The sequence below is a fragment of the Dromaius novaehollandiae genome, chromosome 1 (genome assembly GCF_036370855.1).
Source record: "Dromaius novaehollandiae isolate bDroNov1 chromosome 1, bDroNov1.hap1, whole genome shotgun sequence".
NCBI lineage: Eukaryota > Metazoa > Chordata > Aves > Casuariiformes > Dromaiidae > Dromaius > Dromaius novaehollandiae.
Window position 1 is genome coordinate 32,200,913 of NC_088098.1, and position 19,742 is coordinate 32,220,654.

The window sequence follows — 19,742 nt, forward strand, 5'->3', positions numbered from 1 at the left end:
CTTATGAATGGAAATTGGTGTTAATACATAAAATCAGGTATTACTAGAGAGCAAACTTAAGCCTGAAATGCATTTTTTAAATATATATAATTTCTTTTAACTTGATGTTGTGGCTACTGAGTACATTTCATCCCACCCCATGAGAAAGCAACGTTCTAAAATAACAGTAGAAATTGTACTGAATTGGCGAATAACTGTATACGATAGGAAGCTTGTACTTTAAGCCAGTTATTGACAAACTGCAGCAAGCCCAAACATGTTGTAGAAGCTGGAATATTCCAGAATAGGCAGATTTGAAATTCTCTTCATTTATCTTTATTTAAGGTATGGTTACCATGCGAGATAATGACAGTGTGTGACTGTAAAAAGCACAAACCTCTGTGGACTAGAGTCGCCCAGAGGCGTGTGGACTAGAGTCACCCAGAGGCGTGCAGGATTGTTGGAGCAAAGGAAGCACAGCTTCAACCTGAGCACTTGTACCCCAAACAAGAGCACTTTCCAGTTTTGACACAAGGGTTTGGTAGTTCTTTTACTTTTAGCTCTTCGAAGTTTTCCAATGGAGGAATCAGCTGGATAGAGGGATCCAGGTGCTGTGGGAATATTCAGAAAACACATGCTCCACAAAAAGCAGCACAGGACGTCTCATGTATTTCATGGCTTTTCACATCATCATCTACTTTTTTTAAGAAGTCCTGATCCTTAGGAATACCTCGTCTTCCCAAACCTGCTAGCAGACTTCTGTTGCTGCTGCAGACATGTCCATTGCCTAGTGCCCTCCCATCATATGGCCTCAGTGATAACAAACTATGGGCAGCACTCCCAAGTCTGGCAATTAGGGATAGCACATATGACAAAGAGATGTAAAATTTTGCTGTATAAAATATATTTGATGTCAGTGAACTTTAACCACTTGCTGTCACTACAGAAGTGGAAATGAATGTGGAATGATGCATGTTGCCTTATCTTTCTTGCATGTGTTCTATGCAATAGAAATTAGTAAAATCAGTCATAAAACAGTATTACATAATGTGTAAATATATTTTTCATAGAAATAGATTTTTAATTTATGTTTTAGCATTCATGCTTATCAACATATAAAAAATGTAAGAAGTCACCCAGCATTTAGACACTCTTGCAGTCCATGGTGCAGGCACAAAGGAGACAGTAAAAAAACGAAAGATTAAGTTGTCTTTTGTATTAGTTTCAAACTCATACTCTCCACTTCAGACTTGTGCTTCTCACTGTTGTTTTCCGAATTCAGGAAATACAAACTTGTACATTCTAGCACTAAAATCATGTGAAGAAGCAAACCAAAAAGTCTGTACCATTGAGGTGCTGACAAAATTGGAAAAGTGTATATGCAAAATGCATATTTGACTTTTTTTTTTTTTTTTTTAAATGAGATTCTATGGTAAAGTATATAGTTAGTATCACAGGTAGAGAAATATGCTCACTTTCAATGCATACTTTTAAAATCAATTCCATTAGATCATTTTTAATGTAAAAATGAAGTGTTTTGTGGCATTTTTTCAGTTTTATGGGATAATTATATAAATATTTGGGGATGAAGATTAGAATTTTCAAAGTGACTTAAGACTGTGTTGAAACAACCAACAATATAAGCTTGGCTTCCTAGACAGAACTTCTTGTCTTTGCTGACCATACTGAGAGACAGAAATTAGAAACCTTAAATTGTAGGGCGTCTCAATAGTTTACTATGCTATCAAATTAAGATGCCATAGGAGTTGCAGTTACTAAACTGGGCTCCCGTAGTTTGTATTCTTACTATGGCCCTCAGGGCAGATTCAAAAAAAAGACAGGAGAAAAAAAAAGACTACCTTAATGATGCAGATAAGCTCCCCATGGGAATGTAGGTGTCTGATTTGTCAACAACTGGAATTTTTCTTGTTCAGTTCCTTAAAGAATCTGTCTTTGCTGAGTATGCTCTGCCCTGAACAAGTCTTTTCAAGAAATTACTGCTTTTGCATTCCATGCTGGGGCTGGATGTGGGTCTGGACCTGGGCAGTGGACCCTGGCTTCCCAACACTGCCTTCTGCTGATGTTAGAAATGGAAATCAGGGAGACATAAAGTGGAGCCTAGCACTGGAGCATGGTGTAGGAGACAGAAAAAAAATGGGCATAGGACAGACTCAAGCTGGGTGAGCAAGAGGATTTTATCTGGGAGCAGGTGAAGATGAGAGAAGAGATTGTTAAAGGAAATTGGCACTGGAAGCGGAAGAAGGCAATGGGCCTATCATCCCATTGCCAAACACTTTTTATGAGGTGCGTCTTTATAATAATCTGTACATAGTGCTAAAATAAGGGCTTCCTTCCTGCCCTGATGAATTTGTAAGATTGCTGCTCATTGTATCACACAGAGGTCCTAACTCCCTGCCTTCCATTAGGCAGCCTGTTTCTCTACTTATCAGCACTGTAAAAGGCTAATCAGGGGACTCAATAGCCCATGATTAGAAGTCACACCACCAGACTTCAACAAGGAGTGACAAAAGCTTGCATATTTTGAGAGATCTGTGTTGTATATTTAAGCAAAAAAAGGTAGGGAAAAATATGCCGTAATAGCCTGTATTTACAAAGCATGAAGTATGCATTGTGTTTGTGAAGAATAAGGAAAAAGGAGATCCTTTTTTTCCTGTTCTTGTGTAGATATAAATATGTTGGCTAGAGGCATAAGAATTTTTGTTCTCCTGTTTTTCTGATGTAGTTATCGAAAGAGAGATGTATTGAGGTAGTTATGCTGGTTACAAAGATGCCTCATTTCAATTTAGCTTATTTCCTTTCTCATACATAACAACACTACAGCATTATGAGTGCCATACATGGACTTTCAGTTTCAGCTACATTAGTATAGCGAAAGAGGTTTATAAAAAAAGATAATAAATATAAGGGTCAAACTTGCATCAGGTTGAGAAATCCAGGAAGGGCATTTAAAATGGACACCGAAAGATCTTGTAAGAACACTGTGGTGTTTTCTCTCAAAAATGTTCAGAGATGCACTCACAGAATATGACAGTATTGCTTAATTGGCATTTCCTCTCTGATTGTGACTCCAGTTCTGAACTTTATCTCACTGACTCTAGTGCAATTCCACTGGGTTAAAAAGGGAGTTAATCTTGTTTTATCACAGTACTGCCTGAAAAGGCTCTTTTGATTGCTTCTCAAGACTCAGTTCAATAGCTTTGACTTGTCTTATTAAAGTTTAAACAAACAAAAAAAAATCTGTAATGATGATCAAAATTATTCTCTCTTTCCAAACAAATATTTTCACACCTGTCTATCTTCTTTGTCCTTCTACTCCTATCTTGCTTTGAGAGCATTTTCTCTGCTTCCTCATTAGAATAAAAATACTGCTTAAGATAAAAGATCAAGTTTGTATTCTTCTCTGCTCCTCTTATTGCCATACTGTGTGTCTTCCACTATAAAAAGGGCAACTGTCAGAGGCATGCTCACTTTTAAGGTAGTTTGTATATTGTATAAATTATGCTTCTCCATGGTAACTAGCATTTATGTTTGTTCATTCTATTTTTATCATTAGAGTTGCATATGTTCACAATTTTTACTCTTCTGTTTTTTAATTCTACCTTTCAGGTGTTATGATTAAGGTAAAAAAAAATGTAGCCTTAAAAGAAGAATGACAAATATGAGATGTAAACAGAGTAGAAAGGCAAGAAACATTAACCTGAGGAAATGTTATTTTCAGGAATTTCACAGACTCTAATATCTTCAAGCTAGCAGAAGTGGAATAATAGATTGTATTTTAGTCAGAGTGGTTTTTAGTTGTCTTCAGGGTTCTTTTTTATCCTTTTATCCCAGAAAGAAAGAAGATGTTGACTTTTGCTATTATTACTTCTGTGTGCTACATCTAGGCCATAGTAAGGTTTTTGCTGTTGACGTGGTTGTGTCCAAATGGACAAGCATTCTTGGCTGTGCTGTCTTGTATACCAATATATCTGTCAAACAAGCTGTTAATAAAGAAATGCATATCAAATATGAGAAAAATTAATACACAATTGACAGTACAATTCTCAAACATTAATGTTGCAGTCTTGAAAATAAAAGACAAGTATTGAGTTTTACAGTTATCATTTAGCCTGGTGTTTGAGAATATACTGAATTCCAGAAGTACTTTGCAAATAATATAAAAGACATCTAAAGTCATTACACTGCAAAACTATGACATCTAATAAGGGCTTTATCCATCATTTAGATTTGCTTGAGTCGTGATGGCCACTGGCTTCAGTGGGAAACAAATGGATGCTCCAGGAGGGATTTGTTTAGGTGCTTTAGCAATGGGTGGGTGAAAAGGGCATTGCTTCTTACTTAGTGCTTGGACAGTGCCCTGAAGCCACATGCCAGTGTGCTGTCTGTTAAGTCGCCCTGCTGTGCGTGTTAAGTTGATCTGTACATGCACAGGTGACTCCCTCTCACGTGTGCAATGAAAAATGAGCTCTCACATGTGAAATGAAACTGTTATGTGCACACTGCTGTGCCCAGAAACTCCCAACTACATAAAAGAGTATGGATCCAGTGGAAGGATTCCAACTCCAAATTATTTTTGTGATTAAAAAAAATAATAGTGACTTACAACATTATGCCTAATAGTAAAGTTGATTGTTTCATGCAACCTGGAGAATAGTCATATTGCATTTATAATGTAGTGGGATCCAAAAGCCTGTCCTTTCCATGATTAAAATAAATTCTTCTGAATGTTATAGCATAGAAAGCTATTAATGTAACAAGACAGTCTTGCTTAACTGGGTAATCAACTTGCACTTCTGCATATATTTTAGTATTGCTGAAATGCTGTATATCTTGATTGGCAACATAAGTTGTTCTCACTCACTACTGTGTTTTAGCTACTGAGGCCATTTTTTTTCCCACTTTTCCTTGTACCTATTTCCTGAAAAATTAGTAAAGCTATAGTAGTTGTCCTGTACAAGCTTATTTTTAAATTATTATACTTAAATTGCTAGTCTAATAGAATAAGATTCTCATAGAATACTGGATGATATTTTTTATCGAGGGTCCACAATATGTTTTTAACTTTAATGAGGTAGTTATAAAATTTATTTATTTATCTTTGCATTTACCAGCCTTATCACAGATGCATAAATACAAAAATTTTTTCTTGTAGGTAGCACAACAGTTTTGTCAAACCTAAATTATCCTCCTAAATTAGGATCTTTAATTCCAGTGTTACTGCATCCTGGCTGAGTGGGTTGTTATCTCTTAATAACTGAAACTTAAATCCTACCTTCAAACCAATCCTTTCTTCTAACTAACACAATTACAGGATGAAATCAGTAGTTAAAACTGTATGCTGATCAGCTTATTTTGTAAGTACTTTAAACGGCAGATATGGCTGTGTTGTAAGCTGAGAATCTTGCATTCTAGTGTAGCCTCACTGGAGCATCTACTTGCTTTTCAGTATGAAAACAGAACATATGTAAGTGAGGAGATCATTTTCCAACAGAAATAATTATATGTAGATATATAAACATAGAGCAGTTGATACAAAAATAAGGATGAAATATGCAGCAACTGCATACTGGGAGATGGAAGGGAAAAATAGGAAAGTGCTGGAAAAAGAATGGCTGGTGTATTGGTATGAAGTTTCAGGAGATGATAGTGCTGGATTATAGTCTTAGTAGCCTATATTGATCCACTGTGAGTACCATATATATATATGTGGATGTATTTTCAGCAAAATCAACTGTAACAGTGAAACTATTTGTCTAGAGCTTCATGCATTTTATAGTATTGGAGTGTAATGTGTGAAAATAATGCAGCATGAATGTACAGCCATTGAAGAACTGGTAGTCATTTCTGCTGCATACCTAGGATTTTCATAGTAACATTGGACTGTGCCATTTCATTTCATAAAGTGTATTAATACACCAGTGTGTGTTTAAAAGAGGTGGGAGAAATCAGTCCCCTTATACTGACTGCAGAAGGTGTCTCGGTGAAAAGTGTAGACTAAAGATCAAACGTTTTCATGACTAAAATTAATGAATCTATGTGAATCTTGCTCAAAATAGCCAGAACTGGGATGTTCCATTCATGAAGCAGTGAAGAAAGGTCTCCTTTCTTCTTCTGACTCTTAATTTATGGATTATCATTGATTTATCAGAACAAGCACATTATAATGAGATGTGTGAATGGTAGGAGAGGAATGCGGCCAGTGAATAAACAGAATTGTCCTTTCTATGAATTGGGATCCAATCACAGCACACTGAAAAGATTCCAGGCTTTGGAGAATTTAGGTGATATTACCTCTAAATTACCACTGTTCACAAAGTGTGCACTGCCAGGAGATACCCTGATGGCAATAAGGTACTTTTACTGATAATCCATAACCAAGATAGAAGAGTTCCTTTTGACTCTCTTGGAACATTTCTATGAATGGTTGCATAGAAGGAGTACTGGATACTGATGGATTAAAAAAGGAAGACTATTTCACATGAGGAGAACAATGTGAAAGAAAGTATGAAAATTATATATTAAGAGTATAGGAATGGAAGGAGATATAAATTCTGGGCCCAGTAAGAAAACAAAGGGATCAAGTGGTTGGAGGAGAAATTTTCACTGTCATTGCTTACACCTATCCCATGAACTGGCAGCACTGAATGGATGATTCCTTAGTCAGGATAGAGTAAATTAAGCCCCTTAAAGAATGAGGGACCCCTGTAATCAAGGGGGATTTGTTTAGGAAGGAAGGTTTTATCCATCCAACCAGAGTTTTGCAATGTCAAGTGGCTAAGGTTGTTGGCTTCATAATTATTCTCGCTGCTCAAAAGGGGAATTTGCGCTCTTCGGTTGATCTCTGCTGCGTTCATTAAGCTTGTGTGTTTGTTTCTGTTACCCCATTGAGAAGGGAGCGGTTTGCATTTGTGTTCCTAAAAAGTTGGATGTGAACTGTTTAGCTAAACCCCACTGAGCAAGGAACATTTTGTATTTGGTTGAATTTGTGCTCCCGGGGTCATTTTCATCTGCTCCTCTGACCCTGCCAGAAGGGAATCCCTTTGATTATTTCTTCATTTGGTAGAACTGTTTATGTGGGCCCTGCTGAGGAGAGAAATAGGCTTCCTTTTTTCTGCTGGAAAAGGGAACTGTGAGGAACCATTGCTTGTAGTAAAGAGAGAAGAGCTTATGTAAGCTGTTTTTTGATTTCTCTTTTTTTCTTCAGATAGTTGGTAATTTCTTGTTTTGGAGACTGGTGCAATGATTCTTCAAGCAGCAGTAGGAAGGCTGGTGACAGCAGTGAGAAGATGCAAGGTCTTGAAAGTAGAGAAAGGAAGGAAATGTATATTATATAATCCATCAGGCTGTTTGGCTTTCAGTCTAAGGCAGTCCAGCAAAGCATAGATTCATTTTCTGCCCTGCTTTAAGGGAAGGACACAGTAGCACAAGCTACCTAAAAAGCTTTGTGCTTCAAAGTGGAGGGATATACAGCATTCTCAGAGCACTGGCTTTAGTTTAAACCTGAAGATGCAACAGCATAGCTTATTATATCAGACTGAACAGCTCTGTTGCGGACCGTGGGTTGACTTTTGAGAGGCTTTTTGTGCTACCGCACAACTACCATCTTTAAAAACACACACGTGCACAAAATGGCTACTACAGAGCTGTAGCAAATCTGTACATTGATCTGAATGTTTTACCCATTGTGGTTAAAAGAGCAATATTTGACTCAGACTTACTAAGAGTGACTTGAAAGGAGCTGATCAGTTCAGAGAGCAGAAAAGAAAACAGCTGTAAAGGAAAGGTGCTTCTGTAGGCATATTCAGGCCAGCTGGGAGTTGCATAAAATTTGTCTGTCTCCTGAGGAGTCTCTGTTGGCAGGGCTTGTGTTGATTTCTACCCATAAAAATGAACCTGCTTTACTCTGTTAAAAACTACAGCCAAGAATTGATCCCTCGGGGTGAAAGCTTCTGCCAGCCCATCTGCCCCTCTAGGCAAAGTAGAGAGAAATTATACTCCACCTTTTATCACTAAGGCTTATATCTGCTTCCTGTCTTTAAACCAGATTACTTCATCAATTGCCGAATATTCTTAACCCTGTACTTATATGTTAAAATAATATATACCGAAGTACAATTTTCATGTTCCCTCTATAATATACACCTATTTTTTTTTCTTGCTTGTTTTAAATATTTCCCTTAATCTTGGTCCAAATTTGGCTGAAAGATTGATCCTATCTATAACAAATATAACACATATTTAGACATCTGTATGTGTATCATAAGATTCTGGGCTGGAGACTGTCTTCTATTTTCTTACAGGCTGGAAACAAGTATTTTTGCTTAACAGATAATGATTATGTAACTACAAAGCTTTGTTAACTGAAAGCTAAGGGTCACAGGTGACTTTCACAAGACTGATAGCTTTAAAAATTAAGATGCTAAAAAAGGCAGTACTAGCATTCAACCTCATCTTCTTTCTGTATATCACAATGTATTCACAGCATCCTCTCATCTCTGAAGAACACTCTTTCTTTTCTAATACACGGTAAGTCTCAGGTACACATTCAGTTTCATGGAATTGAACTCACATATATTTTCTGACCTGACTATAAAAAGATATTTTTCTGTTCTAAAAACTACACTTGCCCACAAAAAAATAATTTATGAAAGGGACATGAAGGGATTCAGTATAAGAATCTAAACTGATCTGAATATAACAGAAAAATTGCAGACATATATTGCTGATTTGAGTGTATTTTGTCTTTCACGAGCTGCAGTGTTTTTAAAAAGTAATAAAGGTAGTGCTAAGTTTATACTGCTTTATTTAAGACATTAGGTGATATTCAAATAATCACAGCTGTTAACTCTGCCCAGTGGCGTTACAACCACCTGTAGCCTTAAAAATATTTTTGAGGGTATTCCATTCTTTTACTGTGTGTGTAGTTAGGAATTATTTATTCATATAGATAAATTTAAATGCAAGATAGCAAGGAGGATGAAACATCAGTCCTGTGGTGAACAGATCCTGTGGTGAAAAAGCCTGAAAACAGTTGTAGAGCAGTCTTTGCTTACCTTGGACTTTGCATGCTGGTGCATTTTTTTATATTAGAACTGTTAAAATAAAGGGGGTAAGACTGTCAGCATTTGAGGTAGGTGAATTAGGGAACAAGAGTGGACAGAAGTTATCCAATGAGTATTCCTTGGAACAGGCTAAAGCAGAGTTTGGCCATTGCAGATGGCTGGTGGGGAGTAGTGATACAGAAACTACTGAGATTTCTCCTTAGCCTGAGCATTTGCAGCTTGTTCACAGATGCACATGGCCCTCCATGTGCTGCAGTTTTTAACCCACTGATGTGCCCTGCTCATTCTGCAGGGTGGTGTAGAAGAGGAGAATTATTACCAGTGCCTCTTTCCCATCCCTCCTTCCTCTTGGAGGTAGATGAGAAAATCACCGTGTTTCTCATCAGCTTGGTGCAGCAATTCTGCCTGGTTGCAGTCTCTTCGTGGTTCCTCATGGTCTTCTCCCTTCACCCCTTGCTATCCCTTGCTGCTAACCACTGCGAATGAGAATTTATGGCACAATCAAGCAACTACCAGCCCAAAGGGATGGATGTGTGTTCATGCAGTGTTGGGCAATGTGCAATACAATGTAACTTTCAGACTTGCATTTTCTACATACCTAACACACTCAAACTTGTTTTTATTAAGTCCTGGCACACCCTATGGCATTTCTTACTCAAGCTGTTATGTATCTGCAGTTATCTAGGCCAACAGAACTTCAGGCCTGAATGATAATGCTTTTTAAATAATGCACAAAGAATAGTTTTAAATTAATTTTGACTTTTTTTCTGCCAACAGATCTACTAGGGAATTATTCAGCTTATTCAAAAAGCCTTGCCAATTTCTCTGGCAAACAGTTACTGTTTTTCTGGTCAGTTATGAATTGTCCCTGATGAAAATTCCACATCTGTATCATCAGGGATAGCCCTAGCTGTTTTGTTTTCTTGAGTAAAATATATTCTGCTGCCTCTACTCCACCTTTCACAGGAGAGCATATTTAATACAAGGCATTTTTGTAGCCTTTCAGAATGTCACATATTCAGTTATTAGAAAACAGTATCAAAAAAAAAAAGAGAAGTAGAAAACAAAGTATTATACACTATAACACTTAATATCTTCTTAGCTATTTAATGAGTGAAGTCATAAACTGGCTCTAAAATGCTGCCTCCCCAATTCTGCAGCTCTAGGCAACCATCCAATCTTTCCATACGGTAAGCTGCCCTCTGCGTCCTTCTATAAGGCATTGCACATTGTTTCAGTTTTTAATTGGCATTTATTTGGATGATCTGTGCAATGAGTGGGTTGGACAAATTTTGAATTAAATTTGCATATATGGAATTTGAAATGGTCACTGTTGTTGACTAGTCAGACAACTAGATATTTGCTTTTGCTATATTAGACTTCACTATCCAAAAAGGTAATACTAATTGGCTATAGTATGTATGTAAAGCATGGCATAGTTTATCTGCACCTTCCAAAAATTTTCTTCTATGCAGCCATATAGCCACAAAAATGTGCATAATGCAGCATTTCTGAGTTGCACATTTTACAAACACAGCAAAATAAAATCCTGCACGAAATATGAATATCACAGCCCATGCTTTTCAGAGATTCATTACTCAGCCAAACTGAACTTATTTTTCTCAGCACTACAGAAGAGATTGCAAAATTTCAGATTTCAGCACTGTACTGTGTAGTCATGGATTTATTTCAAAGAAGGTCACAAGAACATTTTTAGAACCCAAAACATTTATTTTTCAGTTTCCTGTTTCGTTAAGTGTTTAAAAACAAACAAGAAAAACAACCCTTACCCCAAGAAAACTAAGATATAAAAACGTTAGACTGGAAAGAGCAACTAGGTTCCTACTTCCAGTCCCCTGCACTACCAAAAAACCATATTATGGACATTTAAGGCCTAGATTCTTCTGATCAAATGCAGAGTTAAGCAGCATAGATATCTATAATTGAGCTAGTTACCTAGACTCGCTTTATACCTGAGGAAGAGATACAGGCACTTTTAGACTATGAATCATTTCATTGTAACTTAGGTATCTAACAAAAGTCAGTGAAATACGTCCCAGAAGTCCATTGACTATGCCAATTTCTGTCCATTGACTCTAAACGGAATCTAGATATCCTGATCACATGTAGAAGTCAGCACTGTGGATGTCTAAAGATGGCTGTGATGAATTACTTCCTTAAACCAGAAAGTGTCACAACGCATGTATAAGCCAAACAATATCTTCCAGGCCCCTACTGCAAACTTATATCTATCCTAAAATGTGAATGGTTACAAGTATATACTAGTGAGAAGCAGGAGGAACCTAGACTCTTACTCATTATCTGAGATTTTGCAGAGGATTAAACCAAAAAAAAATCGCATCAACAGAAAACACTGTGACCAAAATGCCGTTTTTAGAACAAACCACTATATAGCTTTAAGTACTATTGTCACTGCCAGCAGAAATGTTCTTTCAAGAAAACCAACATCTTTGGATTGTGATTGAAGGAAAAATTGAGATGTGATATTAAAGATATAACTTGGCTTTGTGAAAAAGAGATTAATTTTTAAATGTCTGCAAATAAAAAGTGTATTGTGCTGGAACAAACATTAGTGAGCAAGAAACCTATTCCTGAAAAAGTTCAGATGAGCATCCAAAGCAAATGATTATTGTGAACTTGTTTCAGGTTTTATAGTTTAAGCTCATGATCTCAGAAGAAAATCGCAGCCTCTGTTGTAGTATCTGTCTCTCTTCCAGAAATGAAGGGTTAAAATTAATGGATATGTAACAGTGGGCAGCAAGGTGCAGTAAAGCAACTACATCTAGGCATCTGTTTCTGAGGAGCTCTCAAGTAGCTGGATTCTTATATTTAAAAATCCACTGCTGTTATTATTATCAAAATATACTCCTGCATTAGTCTTGTATGGTGAATTGAGTAATAGCTCTATTGGTATCTATACATGTTTACAGGCAAGAGTCCATGATAGTATTAACTTTTAACTTAGTCACGTCAAGCTCAATCTGGCAATGAACTGCTAGGCAACCAACTGCCACTAGTGTGCCCTGCGCCAATTAGCTCTGTCACTCAGGAGCACACTTTAACATTAGCCCTGACCTCCTACCTCACGCTTACTTTCCTGAATTTAGAAGATTAGCGTCGGTGGAGGCAGAGATTTAAGCCCTTCTGCTTGCTGTCTGAAGGGGAAGGACAAAAGCTGGCCGTGATCTGCAGCCGCGGTGCCAAGTCGGAGCTCGAGCTCTGCCATGCTGGCCGCTGTTGACCCTGTGGTCAGTATCTCCTGGGGACGGCTGCGGATTCACCTAGAGGCATCGGGAGGATGCCTGTCCTCATTCCCTCTTTCTGTGCCTGCTTTTTACGGATGCAGAGGTCTCGAGGTCAGAGCGGGTTTTGCCTGCCCCTGCCCTGGCTCTGCTGAGCGGGACGGGAGCAGGGATCGTGCAGCAGGAAGGGCCTGCTGCTGGAGGCCACGGCAGGGGATCATGTTTGCTGACACAAGTAAGAAGCTGTACCTCCAACTCAATGTGGGTTGTCGCAATCTAGCAGAGGGTGTCCAGCAAGAACAATGGCTCACTTCCCCTTTCTTTCCAATAATAGGAAATGTGCTATTGTTCATAACACATGCTTTCTATCAGAGTTCAGCAACCTATGTTTATTTCCTTTTTGTCTTCTTCTTATGTGCATATGTCAGCAAACATGTTTTCTTCCTGCCGTTGTCCTCAGTGCTGAGATGAAGTCCCTTTCAAAGAGTCCTTGCTGCAATTTTGCATCAGAGGTTTACCTATCGGTGCTACATTTTATCTCCAATATATTTCGTCCTTCTTGAAGGGACCATTTCAGATTCAAATTAAAATTTTAGACAGTATGGAGATCAATTAAATGATAATATTTTCTCATGATTAGGCTAGTCTTTTTATTTAAACCACTCTCTTTTGGTGTGCTCGTAGTAGTTCTAAACTCATCTCACTTTTTATGTGAGATAGCCATAAGTCTTAGAAATGCTGATCATCATTAATATCACTATTTTCAGATAAATTAAAAATTATTCACTGTAAGAATTTCTCTTCCCCTGTGAACATTCAAAACGCTGGGCAGTGAAAATAGTGGCAGTTTTCTTACAAGATTTGTCCCAGAGACTGCTTAAAATTCCCAAGCAAAGTACTTGTAACAGCTTTGAGGCTTTAATACCAGTTGCACAATGCATATTTCGGACAAGTATAGGTTTCAACTTTTTTTTAACCTGAGCATTCATTTTTTTTTTATTCAATTTCATTTGGATATGCAATTTCATCCCTTGCAGCACTTACTCATCCTTATTGTATACTGAGTTAACACAAGTATGGTAAGTGAGATTGGTGAAAAATAACGTTTGTAACAACACATGCACTTTTGTTTATTTGTTTCTTCCTCCAGGAAGACAGTTAAAGTCCTTTTTGCAATTATAAAGGAAAATGTTTTGATATGAACTTGTAAATGAATTTTGCTCAGAATTAATGAGTGAAGTTATGATTTGTTCTAAGATACAATTTGTGTTTTATGTATTCATTTATTCTGTCATCAGTATTGCAAATGATTAAATTTTGCCCTACATAAAAATGGTAATTTTTTTTGTAAAAATAAGGACATAACATAAAATAAATTCTGCATCTCTGAAGTAAATTCTGCATTATCTTCAGCAAAATACAGCTTTTTAATTAATGTAGCAGCCAGCATTGCTTATTAATACAAAGAAGTTTCTAATTACTCTATAAAACCTAAAACGGAATTTTACTATGCCTGAAAATGGAGCAGTCTTAAAAAAAAGTAAGTTAATTGCATATTTATAGTTAATTGCTGGACAATTTTCTTCAAATGAGGAAAAACATTAGACTTCTGCAACACGTTAGCTGCACTGAATATCTGCATTTTGGTTTTATGCTTCTGCCCATGATATTTAGAGCATTTTTATTATATTTTTTAGTTGAACAAAATCATGTTAATGCTGATTTTAGCTTATTGTATGTTTTAAAAGGCAGGTTAACACCCAGCATCTCTGTATATGCTGAACTCTTGTAGCAGTAGGCATAATCTATGTTCAGATGTCCTCACATAATAACACTCATTTTAGAGGCTACGGCATCTAAATACACTTTTAAATGTGTGCCTTTCTACAGAGGATGGTAAGGAAATGTCCTGTATGTCAGACAAAGAAACTGTGAAAGAAATCCTAAACAGGCAGTGTAATGTTCATAAACGAAGAATGCCCTTCTATGGGATCATGTTCTAGATGTTGAGAATCATCATAACCTGTTGTGCCTCGGTAATTTGAGATGCTTGTTGATTTGGCAATTGGTCACACAAAATAAACCATACAAACATCATGTGTGTTCGTCAGCCAATCAGGTCTCCAAAGAGTCTTTAAATGTTCAGACTGAACAAAGCCTCTGTATCTATCAAGTTCAGATTATTGTCTTGGACAGCAGCTCTCTGCCAGGTAATGTGCTGTTTTTCTGTTTTCTTTTAGCTTTACTTAGTGGTAATAGGTAGTTTCAGATTACTGTGGTAATCCATGCAGAACTAATTGCTTAATTAAATGTAAGACAAGTCAATGCGCTAACACACATTGCACAATATTTGCTATCAGCTTTTTAATGACTATATGGCATATATTGACAAAAGCATATGAAACACTTTACAGAAGAAATATTCTGACCGTCTTTCTACTTCTAAAGGTTATAACAAGCATTAATGTGACTGAGCGGTGGCACTCTCCAGTCTCATCAGATTTTATAGATTTGGTTGACATTTATTTTTCATATATTTTGTTAACACTCTGAGGAAATAAAGAGTTCAAAGATGAGTCTTCTAAGGAGGAGCTTTAAAAAGAGGGAAGCATCAGTGTAGCTCAGGTCGGATTTCAGAACTGATGGATGTGGAATGTAAAGCAGAGTTGGAGTGAAGGATATGAGAAAGTGGTTATGTGGCTGTGTGACTTGGCTTGAGTTAGGAGAATGACAGGACAGTGATAAAGAGCACAAGCAAAGTCTTTGGCAGAAACACAGCCACGAAGAAGCTCAAGAAGCTCACAACTATTGTGGAAAGATGAACGAGGGCAGGAAGATTTGAAGATGAGTTGGACCTGGCCAAGCCAACAGGCGGGGTAGATAATTTCCATAGCCACAGGTAAGAAGGAAGAATATAGCCTGGGCTGACAGAAGGAATTAATCCCATATATCCTGAAGTAGGATGTAATTTATAAATGCAATACCAATTCTACTTACAAGTTTAAGAAAAGTCTTTATGATAAACATCTTACGTTCATAAGGATTTTGAAAGGGCAGCAATAACAAAATGCCCCTGTGTGAAGCCAAGCAGCCAAGCAGTGGAATGAAGGCTGTTTGGCCTCACTGAGCAGTTACACAGTTGGTTCTTCTGCAGTGCCAGAGATTTTTAAAATAAAGAGTGATAGGCTTCTTCAAAGCAAGCAATCTGGGCGTATATTTCACTGACACAAGTAGCTTATTGCGGTCTTTTGCAACCTCAAAACTCAATGTCCTATGACTAGTTCTAGCTGTAGGCACTTTAAAATTATTAGATTGCTTTGACTGAAGTAGGTGCAAAACTAATTTCCGACTCTGTTTTTCATATATAACAAGAAACAAAAAAACCTCCAACCAACCCAAACAGCTTTGCTAATGGTGAATGCATTAGTAATTTTACAGTGGCTGTTTATACATTATTTGGGGCTGAGTTTATTTCGTGGAAATAACCTGCTGATTTTTGGTGGTGTTTTTGTGTTGTCCTTGTTATCATAGTTTAATGTCTCAGTGTCTAATTCTTTGCTTACTGAGCTCAAAACTCAGCCAAATTGTCTTTGATTTCTCTAGAGTAGGCTGACAGCTTGAAGGCCTGAATTTTAACTGTCATTTTCACAGCTTTGCTGACGTCAGTAGAGCTCTGACGACTTACCACCTACTAAGGCTGTGGACTTAAATATGTCAAACTACAAAACTGAGAACACCAAACCTTGTCAATAGCAACAGTTTTCACACTTATTTCCTATGAGTATTTTTAGACCTCTTTTTATATCCATTTTTGATTTGTATTTGCTTGTATTTGTTTGTTATATGCTTCTCCTTAAATCTAGAAAAAATGTTATTCAGAAATTGTTTCTGAAGCAAGGAAATATTTGGGAGATCAATCAATAAATAAATTTTTTGTTTTTTCACTAGTGTGTGGAACCACTTTTTTTGTATAGTCCCATCCTTAGGTAGAACTGGTGTATTGTAGCTCTTTAACAATAAAAACAGTCGCTTGCCTGTTCAAAAAAACAGGAGAAGACAACAGAAAGGTATTACTACAAGATTAAGGTAGAGAGGCCCCCAAATTCTTACAAAACCTCTATAAAGGAGGCCTGTTTGAACAAGCAGTTTTTCATCATGCTGCATGCAACCTTAGTGAAGTTTCCATATAATTAGAATTCCTTTTGCTTTAACTTGCCTCCTGAAAAGCTATTTTTCAGATTGTCACACACAATTGACTTCCTCTATACCTCCCTATCCCCTCAAACAGTTAGAAGATGGAAAGAAATGGGGCAGAAAAAACAAACAAAACAACTCCCCCCCCAACAAATCAGCTTGTCTCTTCTCCTGAAAGTCAGAGGAAGGAAGCACTGTTCCTGACCAACAAAAGAGAAGAAAGCAAGAGAGGAATCAGTGAAAGAGATGTGTGCAGTGTAGCTACAGAGATTATAAAATAATCATGGCATGATGTTTAAACAGTGCTTTATGATGTTTTGACTGAGATATTCCATTAGTATGTGATGATAATGAATCATGATCATACTTCAGTGACAGTTCCTGCCATGACTGCATAGTTTTCTGATTTTTTTTTTTTTCTTCCTGTGGGTCACATATAGAAACAAGGGAGAGTTACTTGAGGAACATAATCAAAATAGAAAAAGAAAAATTATAGTGGTACTTAGAAGCAGATAAACTTTTCAACACTGTTTTGTTTCATTTTGCCAATATTATTTTATTTGATCAGAACTGCAGCTTTAAGTACAGTTTTGTAGGCAGTGTGTGCCTTTAGAAAAAATGTCCCTGGGCAGTGCCTATGTGTTTGCAAATGTGGGGGTTTTTTTCTTCTTTTTTTCCACTTTTGTAGACATAGCTTGTTTACAGCAACTAGTTTAAGAAAGAATATTCTCAGCTAAAGACAGAGATTAAAACAAAACAAGCTTTTTACTGGTAATGTACTCTATAACATCTATACATGTGTACATCTATAAAGAACCTCAGTTCAGCTGACTGTTTCTCTCAGATCCAACTCCTACACACTCAGATGGTAACTCTTTATGGCAGCGAAAAGTGCCATCTGGTGATTCAAAAGAATACAGAGTTGATGGAGTCAAGTTCATGTACGTGACAAGTGGAACTGGTCATTAACCTCAGAGAAGATTACCATATGTGTTGTATGGTCTGTCATGCTCTTTGCAGTATATGGAACCCACTCTGAAAACTCTGGCAAAACTCATCTATCTCCCTCATCAGATTTCCACTTAAAATTCTGTATTTTTATTATACTGCAACAAATTAGTACTATGAGTTAAGCAGCAGTAAAGTGTAATCAGATTTCTTTAATTATGAAAATATCAGTGTATATGATGTACAATGATACAAAGGCTATATACCTTATATATGTCAATTATATAAATTCTGAAAATTATAAACTGTGTGTACTTATATATGTCCTCTTGCTTTTTAAACTCTTGTTTAAACGCTTGATCATGATTTACTATAAAAGTGGATCCTATATAGTTCACTTTGTGTTTAAAACAGTAGCAATAATATTTAGTGTATGAAGAAACTAGAGAAACAATAGTAGGTTAGAGTAATAATCTGTAATAATAATAATAGGATAAAAAAGAAAAGTTTTGATAACAATGTAATGTATGAGCTGATGATATCCCTTTAACTATAGGCCTCAAGTTTAAATCTCCAAGGTCATGAAAAAGGTAAAGGGTGGACTGTGACTTTGCAGAGAAAAAGAAGGCTTACAAATTTAAATATTTTGTTCAGCAATATCAACTCCTTTTTCTGCATAGAACTCTATCTGATTTATTTTCTAGGGTTTTGGGGGCTGAGAGACACTGGAGTAAGGTAAATTCAGTTCTGGCTCACTGGATTCTGCTTAAAGGCTCACATCTGTAAACACTTAGTCCCAATATTAATTCTATTCGTGTGAGTACTGTGAGTATCCTGATGTTTTTTATAAAGCATATTATGCAAGGTTGTTTTCTTTTTTCAGCAAGACTCCCTTCAGAGGCTTGTCAGAGTGAAACTTGATAATGCTCTAGGGTCTAGTAAGAATATGCACAAGTACTAAAATGTTGCATAAGCATTCACAAGAATCATTCCTTTAGTTTGAACACTAAAATATTTATTGATAATGAGGTAGAAGCTTTAAAACACTCCTGTTCTCAGACAGATTCTCTTTGAAATCAGTTGGCATTTCAACGAATCAAAGGGTCATACTGTATATGTATTTCTGCAAAGCTGGTCCTTCAGTTTACAAAATAACAAAACCAAAAATAGTGTGTAATGAATATTAGGATTGTGTTTATACATGACTCTTAATATATCTCTTTTTTACATACTAGCCATTTTAAAAGAGATAAAATGCATAAAGAAAAAAAAAGTCCTACTGAGCACTTACAGATCTGTATGGGATAGTATAGGTATCTTTTGCATAACATTTATAATGATCTGCTACGTATGAGCTGTGGGTGTCAAGTCACACACTGTGAGTTATAACACTTTTCGTCCAAAGCCTTAGTGCCACAGACAATAGTGCAACTAAACATTTCTCAGCCTGATCCTGTTTTGCAGTCCCCTTTAACTTGTTTCTTGCATTTTGTATGTTCAGATACGGGTTCAACTTTTCCTTTAATTTATATTGGTATCTTTTAATTTAAACCTTGATGTAAATTCATCACTACAAAGGAAGAATGTGCTGTGATATTATGTGTATGACATGGTAAATATAACTTTATCAATGATAGACAATATCTACATTTTAAGAATGTAAGACAAGTTGGTAATTCTTTTAATTGGCACACAGTCACCAGTGGAGTCAGAGAGAGCACTGATGGCATGAGGACCCTACAGTTGCATCCAGCCACCTTGATAATGAGAACTGGCATAAATGTTTAATTTATTCATTTCTTTGCACTTGGAAGTTCAAAATGAACTGATATATTCATTTCTGTTTCTAAAAATTTTCCAATGAGTTTTACTTTTTGGTTTTCAAGCAATATATAACTTGAAGTATCAAAAGAACATAGTTAAAATCTAGGTATCTATACAAAGTTTGAGAATGAATGAAAAATAAATTCTGTTCATTGTAAATTTCAAGAAAAACCAGTTTAATCTTAAAGCTGCTTAACTATTTCAGAGTCAATTGACAGTCAAAGCCAAGGTAACAGTAAGCAGAATGAGGGAGAGAAATATTCCCAGTGGTAACTGCAACTGATGATGACCTTTTTCCATTTATCATGTGATTAGAAAAACAAAGAATTTCAAGGTTCTTCTCCTTCAAGGACAAGAAATCTTAAGAAGCTGTCAACAGGTGTATCAAATTCTGTTCGACAAACCAGAAAACATTATGGCATGCTTCCACCTGGTCTTAAACACAAAGGTA

The 19,742-nt window shown here is 36.6% G+C and overlaps 1 protein-coding gene across 4 annotated transcripts in view; it reads left to right on the top strand.

The window, feature by feature from the left end:
• The window catches only part of SLC16A7 (solute carrier family 16 member 7), an 87,245-nt gene that overhangs the window by 4,323 nt on the left and 63,180 nt on the right, over positions 1-19,742 (top strand). The window contains exon 1 of one of the 4 annotated variants that reach the window (XM_026099898.2): positions 14,515-14,535. The exons of 2 other annotated variants lie outside the window; for them this stretch is intronic. The gene's annotated coding sequence lies outside the window, so the exon portion shown is untranslated. Of the gene's footprint in view, positions 1-14,514; positions 14,536-18,262; positions 18,284-19,742 lie in introns of those variants that run through there. One more of the 4 variants, XM_026099899.2, reaches the window with a different exon arrangement.